The 14,854-nt window shown below is 38.3% G+C and overlaps 1 protein-coding gene across 1 annotated transcript in view; it reads right to left on the reverse strand.

Moving 5' to 3' along the window:
* Positions 1-14,854, reverse strand: part of gipc2.S (GIPC PDZ domain containing family member 2 S homeolog) — a gene marked incomplete at its 5' end in the record, with an annotated part of 43,125 nt that overhangs the window by 27,521 nt on the left and 750 nt on the right.

Raw genomic sequence — 14,854 nt, forward strand, 5'->3', positions numbered from 1 at the left:
ACTAGGGATGCAACAAATCCACTATTTTGGATCCGGCTGAACCCCCGAATACTTTGGGAATGATTCTGCCAAATACCGAACCTAATTTGCATGTGCAATTTAGGGATGGGAAAAAATGTTTACTTTCTTGTTTTGTGACAAAAAATCACAAGATTTCCCTCCCCACCCTTAATATTCAAATTAGGATTCCAAGAGAGAGAGAGAGAGAGAGAGAGAGAGAGAGACCCCCGGGTCTCCAAGCTGGGAGATGTATTTCATATTTAGTGTTGATACTAAAAGATTTAGCATTGCATCATCTTCCTATGTTCAGGCAAGGGGGCTGCTCTTTAGAGACTAAAATCAAAGCTTTTGTAAACTGCAATAAGCAGGGCCTTTTATATCTCATGAATCGGTTAATATTTGTATATTGTATCTATTTTTTTTCTCAAGTCAGTGTAGGAGATCAAATAGAAAGTCGGAAAATTTCAATAAGAAACCCGGGACTGTAGGCTGAGCTGTCAAAATCGTAACGGTCTCGCAGAAAACGGGACAAATGGGATGTATGAAGATATAAAGTTTCATTTATGATTATGAGTGCTAAAGACAAATATCATTACCACAAAGAACTCACCTTAAATCAACAAGACGTGCCCACAAAAGGAGGGGTGGGGGGATAATTTGTTTAAACAACACTGTTATTCCATTCTGTCTCTGTGGCCTGTAGGCTCTATTGCAAATATGGGATAGAACTACAAGCACCTGGGCACGTAAGCAAGACTGCAGTCTTCCCAAACATACAGTGTGGTGGAAATGAGCTGAATTACAATGCCAGTATAGGTAAATTGTACCTATCCACAGAACAGATGCCTTCATTACACGTTCTGCTGCTACACCTGCAATTAAATCCATCAACATAGTAGCAAACTATGTAAACTATATTTTTTTTTCCTGGAGTAAGTGACGTAAAGCTACAATAGACAAACTATGAGTCACACAGTAATACTAAAGACGTCACTTAATAATGAAGCCAGTCAAGGAAACTAACTAGCAATACGGGCTCTCTAAAACAATACAGAAAAACAGGTTTTTCCTAATGCACCTGTGCTTTATGGCATATAGTATACCATCATCAGGCCACACCCACTGCTGTAAATATCAACCGCCTCTTGATTTATCACTACTTATTTAAACAAACTGTACAACTGTGTAATTGAGATGTGTGTGGATTGTTAGAAGTGCAGGACCCTCTCGTCATTTAATTCACACTGCTTGTGTTTGCTGCAATGTTTTAAGTCCAATCTGCACACTTCTATTTAAAACCATAACCTTAGACACAAGTCAGAATGTTATATCTACAGTTCATCCTCTGTAACCAAATCCTCATTATATACACTGACAACTGCATGTTCACCACCCTACAGCTTCAACGATTGTTAAAACACTGAAACCAGCGGTTTCCTATTAAGCACTTGAAATTAATTCCATAACTATTGACACAATAATTTCTTCCTTTGTCCTCATTTAATTCATGGTAATGCTAAATACCCATTCTGATAAAACAGAAAATGACAAATTTTAACACTTAAAAATATGTTCCCAAAAGCAGTGCTTTGTTTGATTCTCCCTCCATGGGAATTTCTGCCCCTGGAAACACACTGTACCTTTGCTTTAAAAACAGACCAGGGAATTTCAATGACTAGAATTGTCTCTGCATTCTATAACCTATAGTTACGTGGTGCTTAAAACTAACTGTAATGATATAATCATGACTATTAGGCATGTCATATAAGCTAGGTGTGGCAGTTGCTGCTCACCTTTTAAGCAATGCTAGTATGGTGCAAAGGTCCTGTAACAAATTACTCCTGGAAATTATTACCAAAGGTTGGCAACTTTTTTATTTTTTTAAACCATCATATGCATTCCTGAAATAAAAGTGAATACATTAATTATCCACGCATTTTACACCTGACTAGCATTGGCAAATGTGTTATTTATGTTAAGGGTATATTTTTTGATGTTTAAATGTATACAGTCACTGTGAAATCAAGTACTTTCTTTCATAACATCCTAATTTTCTTCCTAATTAAACAGGATAGATGTAGCCAGACAGGTTTATATCCTGTTCATTGCATAGTATGTGACACTTTAAATTATTACTTATAGCACATAATATCATGAGTAATGTGATACAAGAAGCATCATAAGCTCTATGTGTAAATGAGGACATCAATAAGCACCATCTATGAGGATACAATTTTTGGGTTGTTTGTGGCTATTCATATTTGTCTTTATTCTCTTCAGTAATAAATAATCTCATATATTTGGTCTGCTGCCCTTATGGTTTCTTTTATTTTAGGTGTCCTATAAAATAAGATCTTTTGCTTGACAAAAGATGTTTATGAATCAGTTTGTCAAATGCTAGAGCAACCAGAGAAAGAAAAGGGTAATAGAAGAAACAGTAAATGAAGCATTATAAAGGAATTGCCCCTATTTGTCTGTTTTTGCCCATTGTATTGTCATAGTGGTTTGCCACTTTCTGCTTATTCTTCTAGTAGGGGTTTAGTTGCCTTAAGCTATTATTAAGGACCCAATGTGCAGCTATAAATCAATAAAATACCCTAGAAAGCCTAGAATTGGTCCCACTTCACTTGTGTCTGGGATTAGGCCCACGTCACACAAAGCATTTTCTTCACCAGCTGATCTACATACTTCTGCGCTGACATCTGCCACCTCCTCTTTACAACAAACCTCTGCCCTTTTCTGGAACAACATTTCAGTTCCACAAATAAAGGATGAGTGATGTTTTGAGGATTGAAGTAGAAATACTCTGGCACTCAAGGCAAGTGAAATGCAGGGTTAACCCTTGCTGTTTATTGTTGTGCAAACGTGCAACGTTTCAGGGCGAACCCCTTTATCATGGTTGATAAATGGGTTCGCCCTGAAACGTTGCACGTTCGCACAAAAACAGACAGCAAGGGGTAACCCTGCATTTCACTTGCCTTGAGTGCCAGCGTATTTCTACTTCAATTATACATTGGGGGTTGCCGTACTCTCTTCACTGTGCACCAGGCGTTCTCTATGAAAGATACCAGAGTGTGCTTTGCTTCACCTTGTTCCAGTTGACGTTTTGAGGACAAACACTAACAAGAACCCTTTTATTGTTACATGTCATTAAAAAAGTGCTATACTCCCTCTCAAAGAACTACCAAACAACAAAAATAAGTCCTTTCCACAGAGTTTAAAGGAGAACCAAAGCATAACAAAGAATTATGCTAGAAATGCTGCATATTATGTTTTGAGATTCATTACCAGTGCAAGGTAACCACAGCCCTTTAGCAGAGAAGACCTGCGAGTCCAAGAAGCCCCAGTAGCTCCCCATCTTCTTTTCTGCTAATTCACTGCTCTGTGCTGCTGTTTGTTACTGAGCTTAGGGGCCAACTCATAACAGAATGTGTATATAGGATAAATAATTCACATTCTAATTACATGGCTGTTCAGAAACCTGTGCAATTTGCATAAAAATGTAATAATCAGCCACGTAGCATCAGTTTCTATTGCATACAAACCTTATTTTCTGAGATGAGATGACACCTAAGCTTAGCTTTTTGCATGTGTGCATCCATAGTGACCCCCTGTACACAACTACAAGCCTGGATCATTACTGCAATAACAAACTTCCGGCTGCTGCAGTAAGCTCAATATATAAAATATAGTATTTCTAACCAGATTAATTTTGAGAGTTCTTTTTTTCCCAGTATAGCCTGTCCTTTGTCCGACATTATTTCAGTAAATAGGGCTTGAGCCCACTTAAGCCTATGGTTTTGGTTATTTCTTGAGCTAAAAAGGGCAAACAGGTAAATTTAAGATGTTCTAGATTACCAAAGATAACTCACAGGTCTAATCAGGTTCATGAAGTAAAAGGATATTAAACTACACCCCGACTTGACCACCCATGGGGCCCACCAGGGTCTATTGATGAGATTTGGATAGGTACAGGTATGTGAACACTGCTTTTGTCCTGAGTGGGGAGACAGGCTGACTGACGTGTGCTTACCCCACAGTGGCGACTGAACCTACTAGTTACAGAAAAGGCTTTAGTGAGAACTGGATCACCTTGAATTGCACATGGTTACTGGTCAGATGTGATTAAAAGGCTCACTATATAGCTATGACCGACACATCCAACAGCATAGTGAAGCTGAAATCAGGCTAAAGTTAGTAGAGCAAATGAAGTCTAACAATCTCATGATTTATACTACATATATGCCGAGTCAGACAGGGACGTCTGAGGCCTACTAGGACTGACTTTAAGGCCCCGCACAACCCCCCCCCCCACCATACATTTTTACCTCCTTTTCTGCCTATGACCAATCAGGAAGAGGGGATGGCTGGGGCAGGGAGAGGTGATGGTCCAGGTGTAGGACCAGTTCTGGAACTGGGCAGCTGAGCTGGCTGGGTCAATATATAGATATTGTCTGCACCCTTACATACAAGCAAATCTTATAGTACATGGGCAACATCACGTTAATTGCTGATTTATATATGCGAACATATACACACCCATTTTAAGTGAGTGTTCATACTTGTTTTTTTCAGCTGCTTTTGTAGTTTTGACGTTTTAAGGCTGAGTCATCCCCATGGCATGCAGAATGAGTCAAAAGGCCTGGATATAACATCACACAGGAAAACATTGAAAGACGTGATGGGCATTATCACTCAGTAGTGAATAATGTAAATAAATAATGGTATACTGATCCATACATTGCTACTAACATAATTATGTAATTATTTTATGTGAACTGCAACTTTAAATTACAATTAATGTAACATGCATGACATACAAAACCTTAAACCTAATGTGTGTTCTCCCAGCAAAATAAAGAAGAAGCAGCTTGGAACTTAAAGGGGTTAAGGCTAACACTGTCCCTGATAGCAACATGTGTTTAGGTGACTCCTGTATTCAGGTATTGACAAAGAAAAAGTTCTGTTAATGACAGCATTTGTCCCTGGTTTGTACACTTGGCAACAAGCAGTCAAAGAGACTGAAGATACAAACCAGGAAATATCAACCTCGCTGAACCAAGTCTGCAGCCACAGCAGCAAAATGTAATCAGACACACTCACTCCGACTACTGCTATTCTTAGTCTATAATAATAAGTCTTCTCATGACATAACCAGTAATGTCATCGAGGGCGCACATCCTAACTCACAGTCACTGCCCAGCAACAATTATCAAGAATATCTGCCCACAGTAGAATCTACATATGACATGGCCCTTCTAAGCTGCCAAATAAGCCATGTATCCTCGCCTAAGGTTGGTTGTTTTTATACCTTGGGATAGCCAGAGTTGTTGCTTAGGACAATTGGATGTTATGTCTATCACTACACTAGAGAAAGTAGAAGAACAGGAGTATATTGTGTGTTTACCTTTTCTAACTTTATAAATAGATGCATTTCATAAAAAAAAAAAAAACATGCTTTGTTACGTATCTAGACAAGACACACAAAACATTCACAGGCTTTTATCTGCCACAGCGCCTTGGCTCCTAAGCAATGTGTCATAACCTCTGACCTCTAGTAAAGTCAGGACATTTTCCCAGAGAAAGAAGCAACCCACACAGTTTCATCATGGGGACTGTTATAATATAAGGTCAGAGGGCCAAACTATAAGGATGGCTGCAGACAACAATTACAACCAGATGATGTGGCATAGGCAGGGAATAGCTAAACAATGATGAACAGATTTACAGTTGACCCCTGTAACAGACAGCAGTTGCAGACTTTACAAACATCTCTATGTAAAATGACTTTCAAACAGAAATAATGAAATCAATAAGTATAATTTCATTGAAAGATCATGGGGCAATGACAATTATTTCTTTTCATACTGATATAGTGTCTTAACAATGGTGTTCATATTTACTCTTCTTTAAATAAGCCTAATCACTGGCATGTTGATATTAAAAAAGTATTTTTTTCATGTAAAGCTGGCCATAGATGTTGAGATTTTTAAAAGATCAGATCCTGATCGTGAGACCACGATCTTCTCAGAACGATCGTACGAATTTACCATCAACTAAAAAAAAAAGAAAGTGCATCAGATGATGCACTTAAGTGTCAAAAACTGTCCCCTAGACACAAATCAAATCATTTATTATTATGCATAATGGATTTTTTTAAATATCTTATTATATAGAGGATAATTAAGATATTAGTAGTCAAGTGCTTATATAAATGCACAAGGCCATGGCCTGAGTGCTTTCATACAAGTCCACTTGTAGTAGGGTAAAATTGGCAATTGTTTAAGTACAAATGTGTAATAAATAGTTAATACAGGTATTTCCAGGTGAACCACTTGAGCAGGGGTGTCCAACTCGCGGCTCAAGGGCCGCATGCGGCACAGGATGAATATGAATGCGGCCCAGCTTGAATTTCCACCAATCCAGGAAACGTCATGTTACAATGTGATACAATGTGTATGTATGTGGTCGCTAATTGTGTGCGTGTGTGCTTTAAATTTTACATGGGGTGTGCGTTTGTGGCTTCCTAGAGCAGAAAAAGCAATTAACAAGTGAGTGTTCAGTTACTTACAAAGGCAGGTAAGCATTCCTCAGCGGCATTGCCCACTATGCTAGGGATATATGCAGCACCTACATTTGTGAGCAACTTTTTTCAATAATGAACACAGAGTAAAATTAGAACCAGATTATCTAATGAGCACCTTGAGAATTCACTGAGAATTGCAACTACTTCCATTCAACCAGATACATTAGTTTCTCAAACAAAATGTCAAAAATCTCACTAGGTTTATGATACCCTCTTTTCTTTTACTTTTACAATAAATTAATTCAAAAGCTAGCATTAGTGTGTATTTCAAGTGTGGCCCCAGAAAATTTTTCTTCTTTCAGTGAGGCCCAGGGAAGCCAAAAGGTTGGACACCCCTGCACTAGAGGGTAGCTGTTGCTAGGGAAAATCCCCAGTGGGTGGAGAGTAGAAGATGATAAAGGGAAGGTTGCAGGTAAAAATAGAGATTTATCATGGGAAAGAAAGAGAGCAGCAGACTCTCTGACAGTTGAGCCATTCCCTGGAAGAGATAGTGACTTTAGGTAGTGAGGAAGCTGATGTTAACTAGTACATTACAGTGGGCATAAATTAGCCAGGGACTAGCATGTGCAGCTGTAAACCCCAACAAGGAGATAGTGGGCATAGTGTGTCCAGCGGGGTACCTGCCAGTCAGGGCCTAAGAGGCAAGGTTTGGCTGATAGTGCCGGTCATGTCCCAAGGATGGGTGCCTGAGAGAGTGAGCATTCCAGTGAGAGGTAAACCTGAAGGACCAGGGGATAGAGCCCTGTTGGTGAACTGATGTGCTGATGTATGCCATGACATTAACTCGCTGCAGTGTGTCGTTACTGGAGGACCTTTTACTTAGAGGGAATGGCTGTTGAGGTAGTTAGGAATGTGAAGTTCCTAGGGGTGAATCTAGCAGATGATCTCTCATGGAATGTAAATACTGCTTTGATTACTAAAAAAGCAAGTCAGTGGTTGTATTTCTTGCGGACGTTAAAGAAAGCTAGTCTTTCCTCCTCCATTCTTACATCTTTTAATCGTGGCAATATTGAGAGTGTCTTGATCTGTTATATTACAGTTTGGTACGGAAAATGCACAGTTGCTGAACAAAAATTCCTACAGAGAATAGTTAGAACAGCAGAGGGAATAATAGGTTCTTTACTACCGATTTCTGAACTATACAAAAAAACATGTCACCCGACGGGCGAAAAGTATAGTTAAGGATGTTTTCCATCCATCCCATACACTGTTTTCTTTGTTACCATTGGGCAGAAGATTCTGGTGGATTCAGACTACAACAGCCAATCACTAATATTTTTTAAAGGTATTTATTATAGAAGGATGCACGTCACTTTGGTATCATTTTGCACTTATTATGAAGGTGTGTGTGTGGTAGTGGAATACATTTATTACTGGATATATATGGGTGGTATGCACAGTGTGCATGTTTTGGATTAGAGTTATGGATATTTATATACTGTAAATGGGTTGATAGGTAAATGGTTTTTAAAGGTATTGATATTTATTATAGAAGGGTGCACATGTCACTTTGGTATAACTTTGCACATATCATGAAGCGGTGTGTGTGTGGGGAAATTAAAATATATTTATCACTGGATATATATGGGGTAGTATAGAAAAAAGTAAATTATTTGTAGATGCAAAAGTATTCAACATATTTTGGTGATATTGAGTAAAACTGAGGTTGTAAGAGGTAGGGTTGGAAAAAATTAATTACTAGTGAAAGGAATGTGTAAGGTTTATGTCACTTGGTTATATTAAAGTGAAAGGAGGAGGGTGGTTTTAGAAATTATATTCATACATCTGAAAGGAAATGTTACAACAGTACATGGTACATATTTTTCCTCTCTTTTTAAGAAAGATTTGTCAAAGTTTTAACTCTGAACTTTAGCATCATTTTAAATATATTGTTTTTATGTCTGCACCAAAGGGGGGGGGGGCTGGGTGAGAAACAGAAAATTTCAATATACTGTAACAAGCATATTGACAATACAGATTTTTGATTGATTTTCCCCACCCTACAGGTCGGTAAGAAGTAGAAGTTATATAATGTGGCACAGAAATGCAGTTGCCCCCATTACACATGGACTACTAATACCTTTATATATACAGCGCTGAGAAATATGCTGGAGCTATATAAATACATTTTAATATTCATTTAAAGGAGGCTACTTGACCTATGTGTTTTGACCGTAAAGCGGTCTTCATCAAGGGCACAAAATATCGAAAAATACAAAATGAGAGGCCCCTGATGATGACTGCTTTACAGTAGAAATGCACAGGACAAGTTACCTCAATATGTAACTTTTTTGGCTAATAAAACATTGATCTTTTAATATATAGAGTGTGCAATCCACTTTCTTTATTTTTAACATATATATATATACATATATACACACACACACAAACACACTGGAGACTTTAATGGGCAGCCTCCTGTGGGATGAACACCTCACACATTGCTTAGTTATGTAATCAGTTATAAACTTAGTGATGTGATTTTTCACAAGCCTCACTGAAACTTGTGTATTATAATAAAGTAACCCCTCCTGAAAAATGAGGATATTATAAGTCATCAAGGAGTTTCATGACAATATAAAAGTCACAAACCAAAGTATTACACTTATATTTTACAATAGGGGGTACTTTATTCACTATATATACTGTCTAACAAGTGTAAAAGGAAAGGATATCCTATATTTAAAGAACATAATGTGACATTAACATATATTACAGAGGTGGAGCTCAAATATTTCACAGCAATAATCAGAATCTATATTTTTTCATAGAAAAGACAGTGAAAATTGTCTGGTTTCTATTTTTAAAATACTTTCAACAACCAGGTGTAAAGAAGAACTAATAATATTCATGAACTGCAACAACATTATATTTTACATACATTTTTAGCAGCAAAGGCCCGAGTACATTTGATGTTCCATATATCAGAGATATACCAGGAACAAATGTATCATATTGTAACAGATGCCTGTTACAACTTGACACTTTTCTAAAGCATGGTGGACAGTGCTTAGAAAGAGATGAAGCTGATGCAGTCATCTGTGTTACCTATCTTATCTAAGCAGTTTAGAAAATCAGCAATCTTGCTGTAGTCAAAATGCCCCGTGCGCTTTTAGACTTTCCATGAGGAAGTGAAAATATTGTGTTATTTAGGGTTAACACAGAAATGTACATTATAGTTGTGTCTTTTGTTCTTCAACAAATGTGTGAAAGTACCCCTTACATCAGCTGCCTGAGAGCAGGTTTGTCTATTATTCTAACTTTAGCAATGTACACACACAATTTTGCAATATTCTTTCACAGATGAACAGGAAAAAAAATCCCTTTTATTCACTGCCACAATGTGTCCACCACAATGATTGCTAACCCTTTGACATGGTATACAAACAAATTTACGTTTTTCTACTGTATACTATGTAACAATTATATATCTAATAAAAGGCATTTTGATAAAAAGAAGGAACCACAGAAACATTTAGGCAAAAAACAGTGGGGTCCTGGTAATGTTAAAAGCACGGCAGTCATTTTTGGTTATATGATATGAAATGCCGTGTTACTGGGGTGTCTGTTGCAGTATCAGGCTCAAAATTCCTAGCATCCCTTCTTTATTCCTGTATCCTTAACTTCAACTTTTTCCCATGTAGACTTGACCAAAGGGGCAATTGTGTAGAAAAGACACCCCAGTTGCACAGCGTTTCATGCAACATGAATGCTACACAGCTAAGATGGTGAACTGTATTCTAAAAATGGTCAAAAGATCCATGAGATGGGACTATTTACAGTAAATAAAGCTCTTTTGCAAATATAGGACAAATTGAGAAATTTTATTCCACATTCCTAAAGGGTATGAATGACGAATGCTGCAGTTCAAAACCATGTTCATAAACATTACGAAATACTTGGTATACGGAACCTAAGGCATGCATTCCATCCTGTAGATTATGGAAAAAAAAAGGTACTTTTCATATTACTTGATACGATTAATAATAGCTGGGTTTCAGAATGTTTGGCTTATTATGTTTTTAAGATTTAAGATGGCACTAATTGCAGTTCCGGCACACCAAGCCTCTGCTATGTACTTATTGGACTGTGTAATGGACACTTACGTTACACCGGATTGGAATTTTGTGATTTGAGGGGGAGGGGGTGGGACACATGGGCATGTTTTACCAGTGAACTACGTTTTCTGCGACTGTTTACATTTTCACAGATGAAACACATCACCTGAATAAATTATCACTTACAGTAGCAGTATGGTGTTGGAGTGCTTCTCTTCATTTAATATATCACATAGGAATAAGTAATATTGAAAGTGCACCAGGTCTGTCTTTTGGTATCCATACATGGGCCAACCATTGAAGATATCCATCTGATGAAAAGACAGGTATTGTAAAATTGGCCATATACGTGGATGGCCAGATGCTGCTCTTGATGCCATAAGCATAAATGATCAGATCTGACAAGAAGTGAAGAGAAGCTGCAGCTCCTCATCTGTAACACTATGAAGTCCGGGATAAACTACATCAGCAGATCACATTAGAGGTTGAAAACAGCTTGACATATCTAGGCATGTATGGCTATCTTATGAGATTTGCCTCCACTCATTTTTCCTGTGTACCACCCTCTCTGTCACCTATATACTAACCTGCAATTAGGTGCAGACATTCCCACAGATGACAAAGTTATCAAATTCAATTTACAATAAGCCCATTAAAGAGGACATATTTTGTAAAAAAAAAAAAAAAGTGCATTATACGTCTCTACATATAAAAGGAACATGCTGAGAAATGTTGTGTGTTGGGCTAATTTATTAAAAATGTATTTATTCAAAATTCCTACTAAAATCATCCTTCTGTTCCAGTTCCTTCTGCCTCCTTTCCCACGCTGTGCAGGGGAGCTGGTGGCATTGAGCACTCTGCACTGTATGATAGGAACCAATCAGCTACTAAAGCCAATGATAATTTTTAGCCCAGAATGAAACTGGCAAAGTATAGTATTCATTATACCCTGGGGGGAGGGGCACGTTCAAATGATGATATATATCTCAAAATAGCTATACTGCCACTGAAAATGCCTCCTTAATGTTTTGGCAAAAATTCAATACAATGCATTTTTATATTCTTGCTAATACATGTATAATGTACTTGCTGTAGAGGGGATGTATATACCTATGGGGCAACCCTGGAGAATTAGACTTAAATTAATTAAGCTTGAAAAGTGACTTTAAACTCCCTATCAATCCTTCATACCCAAATATATGGGCTAAGTGGCCCATTCAGCTGAGCTTATCACCCCTTCAAGCCCCAAATATGTAAATAAGATGGCCTATATACAGTTCTGTCTGAAACTTTATTGAAAAAAAAGCAGAGGTAGGAGAAGGGTAAAATATCTGTACCAACCTTAATTACATCTAGAGCATAGTTCTAATTGAAAATGTTACCAGTAAAATCCCCCTAAATTTTACAGCGATGAAATTAACTTCTGCACAAACTTTGAACATCATATAAAACGAGAATAAAGAAAAGTGCATGTTTAGATTGTAAGTGATTTTCGGGAGGGCCCTCTTTACTTCTTGCTTTTGTCTGTTTAATGTATACACCCAATTACTGTACAACGCTGCAGAATATGTTGCGGTTTTATAAATCCATGCATGTTAAGCATGCACGTTGGTTTCCTGGAGGTTATCGCCACTCAGGAGGATGAGCAGTGGAAGCCAACACAAGACTGGATTCCACTCCATATGCTACCGCTTGATAATGACAGCAAGAGAACCTGAAGATGGTGGTGCCAACGATGCTGCTCAACTCTCCTTTAGGAGGTCAGTTATGTGGGGTGTAGGGCAGCCTTTTAGGGCTTTTGCTTATGGCCATTTCACCCTGCATTCCTTTGCAGTAAGTTTTTCTCCATTCCACTGCAGGGGATCACAGGCCAAAATGCAGTCTAATCTTTCTTCTTACACAGGTGCACCTAGTGGCCAAATGCATCATGTTGCATTCCATATAGACATTATGGTGCTGTATAGAAGAGGACTGGTGGGACTGTACAGGGGCAGCAATAGTTATATAATGCTGTCAGGGGCCAGTCCGGACCAAGGAGTAAGCTTCTGGACAAAGTTCAAGTTCATGGTAATCAAAAAGGGTTCAAGAGTAATCGTAGTCAACTCCAGGCAGTAGTTTGATTGGCAGGCAGCAAAGGATCGTGAAAACAGGTTCAGGCAAGAGTCAAAGTCCAGAAACAATTTAGGAACACCCAGAAACCAAGGTAGCAATTCCTATAATTGGGCATTGAACCCGTGACCTGGAAGCCCTTATGTTTTAAATTTTCACACCAAGTGCATGCAGTCATCGCGCCAGCATCTTCACCCATGTGGGTCCATCTTGCCATCTTGGATGCGGCACTGTCAGAGACGGTTGTGGCATCAGGCGCTCCTGACACATGCACAGCAATTCAGTTCCCCTGTAAGACTCATGCACAGAGCACTTTGTGGCAATTGTCAGTAAAAGCTGCACTCATATTTTTAAGATCTAGAGCACTGTTCTGTTGGGTGCATCGAAGCCCCATACTTTTTACACATGGCATACACAGAAATATGACTGCCCCAAATGTCAGTGCAGGCTGCACTTCACATATTGTTCCATACTACAAACTGGTGCAAGGTGCACTATTGGCACAAATAAGTATTAGAATCCAGGGAGCCTACAGTTATACAGGACGAACAAGTTTGTCAGGTATAATTTGCATGAGCCAATGCTTTACATAGTACTTGGTGATACAATCAATATTATCTGGACGGTAACAACACAGGCATAGAAAAGTTTGGCCTATTTAGTTTCTCACTGTCTGTCTGTGTTATCCCCTGCAGTCAGTCTGTATCCAGTGAACTGCTCTGTGCTCTCACACAGCTTTACCAGTAAATGGAGGACTAAGCAACAAATAGAAAACAGAAAAATACAAAGCTGAATACAAAGCATTAGTGCCGAACAGGTCTTTGTGGTAGATGCCACGCCTTTTGCTGTCAAATCTCTATGTATAAAATATTTCCCATTGACTTCACTGAACAATTACACAAGTCTAACGAGCAACTTATTTTGCTATATAAAACAATTTAACTTGAACAATGAATCTCTCAAAGTGGACAGTGGCATCACTATGTATAAGCCGACCCTGCAAATAAATGGAGGGCCAGAGTATCAGAAAGGTCCCAGCACCTTCCATACTGCTTGCACCCATTCCATCTGCTCTATTGACTCATGGGCATGGGAGGAAAGGGGTGGTCACAATATGACATTCAGGGTGGGGGGAGGGCTACAAGTTAAATGCAGAGGGCTCAGAAAAGTAATATGTGGAGCAATGTTTTTCTCAGTAAATATTTGTGGGCTCACTAGTGGTCTGTGGGCCCTTGATATCAAGTTTTCCAATGGGCTCTTTGTGACCCAGTCTAACATTGTATGCAATAAATGTAAACAGAAAGTGTATTACAAGCGAGGTTCATCACAGTAGTTCTTTCTGACAAATAGCACCATCAATAAAACTCAAACTACCTCCACACATGTAAATCTATGGGGAGGATATTGTACTTTCCTCCTAATGTTCACCAAGTTCAGCCTACAAAATTCTAGATGCAATAAAGCCTCCTCAGTTTCCTCTTGTCCCTTGTAATAAAAAAACTGTATGTTACAAACACAGAAGACAGCCATGCGGGTGGGGGAAGGGTAAAAGTGACCTGGCTATTATTGGTGCCTTTCTATAAAATGTAAACACTAATTAGTCTGGGACAGGGGAATGTATCCATAAAGTGGACCAGAATACAAACAAATGCCTGTTGGCTGGTTAGATAAATGTATAGGGCTGCCTACTTTGTATTATTTAAACTTATAATTTGAAAAAGCTTTTAAAATAATAGATTTCTGTAAATGTAACATATAATAAACAGGTAACTTTTTACATCCTTAATTTCCTGAAACTGTGTGGGTATGTGTGTGTTTTTAAACATTCATAGACGTAAGAATAAATTATATCCATTAATCAGCTGAATGTACACACAGCTATGATAAGTGGAAAGTGTCAAGTCATTATAATAAATACAACAGGTTAAAAGGGAAGGGCTGGCCCAACAAGACGAGTAAGAACTAGTTGCCTATGCCTTTTATCACATTTTTTCATTCAGACAGCAAATGGGCTCCAGCAGTACTCTCCTGATAAGAGTGTTATGATAATGAGTTTATTACTATACCTATGACATAGTGACGCGAACAGAAGCGAGATTAA

The sequence above is a fragment of the Xenopus laevis genome, chromosome 4S (assembly GCF_017654675.1).
Source record: "Xenopus laevis strain J_2021 chromosome 4S, Xenopus_laevis_v10.1, whole genome shotgun sequence".
Classification (NCBI taxonomy): Eukaryota; Metazoa; Chordata; class Amphibia; order Anura; family Pipidae; genus Xenopus; species Xenopus laevis.